The following is a 2162-nucleotide window of genomic DNA, read 5'->3' as shown; positions in this document are numbered from 1 at the left end:
CCCCCGCCGGGAATCGAACCCGGGACCTTTGGCTTTACGCACCAATGTTCTGACCACTAAACTACGAGAGGTGACAACAACAACCACGACCAACCGACCTACAAGGTTAACGATCCGTCGAACTAATGTAACTATATACTGAATATACTATGATTAAACATACATATAATTTAGATATCTTTTAGAAGTGAGTTAGTTTAATATGAAATATTATTCTGAAAATTCATTTTTGAATTTTATACCCACTACACGCTACCTCAAATTATTGAGGGTATATTCAGTATATATAGTCACATTAGTACGACGGATCGTTAACCTTGCAGGTCGGTTGGTCGTGGTTGCTGTTGTCACCTCTCGTAGTTTAGTGGTCAGAACATTGGTGCGTAAAGCCATAGGTCCCGGGTTCGATTCCCGGCGGGGGTGTGACAACAGCAACATTTTTTCCCTCGTCAATTTGAGGTAGCGTGCAGTAGGTATAAAATTCAAAAATGAATTTTCAGAATAATTTTTCATATTAAACTAACTCACTTCGAAAAGATGTCTAAATTGTATGTATGTTTAAATATATTTCTTTTTATTTAATGTGGGGTGTACAATGCTACACATTTCAAATGTAATTATGAACTAAATACCCATCCCAAAAGTATTACTATATTTTCATAACCTAATACCTATTTGACTATAATTTTTTTGAATACCCATAATTTTTTGTACTTTCGCTTTCATCTTGCGACATTAAACAAATATTTTGAGTAATATTGCTTAATTACTATTTCTAATTTACTTTTATTGGAAAAAAACATTTTTGAAAAGACTGCTGTTTTAATTTAATTTCGGTTGAGAATATTTTTACATTTTTTAATTGACAAAGAAAGGGGTACTAGGGGAATCCTATGCTTTGAAAATAGTCCACCGATGCTTATCAATAATAAAAAATTACTGGGACGAACATTGTAGTTAACTAATAACTTTTACATTTAGTTTTAAGTTTAATTTATGATTTTAACAAAATAACTTAGTAAAGCCATTATTTAAAGGCATGCAGAGGAGAAAACGTAGACACGGGAGTTATGCTGAGAGCAGCTAGTCTGACTATAGATTCTAATTCTTCTTCGGCCCCAACATACACGTTACCTGCTATGGCGGATATACTGATAATGTACTCAACATACGACGGTAATTCTACCTCTACCATTTTATTTAATATTTTGTTTTGTGGTTAGATGCGATCCAACAGGAAATAGTGTCGTTTTTTCTTAAAGTTAGGTAGGTATATGAAAAGCATACCAATTGGATGTGTTATACAAAACCTTAATATCTAAGGTCTAACACATAGACACATGATATACACCTAAACCATATTTATAAAAGCGTTTAAGTTCAGAAGCAGCAAATATTTACTAAATACGCCCACTCGATTTTTAGGAGCTTGTAGAACAAACAAAATAGCTCAAACCCCAACGCCAAAACACGACACTTTAGTTGTCCGAAGCACTTTTCGGTAACAAGGTTACCTTCTTCAGGGATTGAAGTGAACTAAACCTAAAACCTTCTAGGTTTAGTTCAGTGTTTTGGCGTTGGGTTTTGAGCTATTTTGTTTGTTCTACAACATCCGCCAAAGTTTTTCTAATCTTCATATTATAATGTTCGTGGGTTTAACAAAATAACTTAGAAAGAACTTAAAAACACTATTAAATTATTACTAAACTTAGGTTATGAATTATTCTATTTATTTACACTACTGTTGATATATCACTATTCACTGCGCTATTTATTTCACTGCTATCACNAATAATAATAATAAATATTAAACAAAAACGAATATAAAAAATTAATTTTAACGGTGTTACCGCTACATAATTGAATTCATACATTGTCGGGCAATTTTAGGAACTATATAGATATCCTAGGAATTGTATATAATGACGGATCTCATACATTTTCGATAACATATAAAATTCAATGCAAAGAAAATAGTTGTGAGAGCTCATATGTTGACAAAACCAAACCACATTTTAAGACGAAACTCAATGAATACAAACGAAACATGAAAGAAAAACCAGACTCTATCATCTCAAAACACATCCACGAAACTGGCACAATCTAGATTGAGAAGCCACTACCATATATCAGATAATGAAACCAATTACAAAAAATGCTTA

General features: G+C 32.5%; 1 non-coding gene across 1 annotated transcript; it reads right to left on the bottom strand.

The window, feature by feature from the left end:
- On the bottom strand, positions 1-71 carry Trnay-gua. The gene has a single exon. It is a non-coding gene; the product is annotated as a tRNA-Tyr (tRNA).
- Positions 72-2162: the final 2091 nt, after the last annotated feature.

The sequence above is a fragment of the Agrilus planipennis genome, unplaced genomic scaffold (genome assembly GCF_000699045.2).
Source record: "Agrilus planipennis isolate EAB-ADULT unplaced genomic scaffold, Apla_2.0 scaffold58, whole genome shotgun sequence".
Lineage (NCBI taxonomy): Eukaryota > Metazoa > Arthropoda > Insecta > Coleoptera > Buprestidae > Agrilus > Agrilus planipennis.
This window is presented reverse-complemented; position numbering and strand designations above follow the sequence as displayed.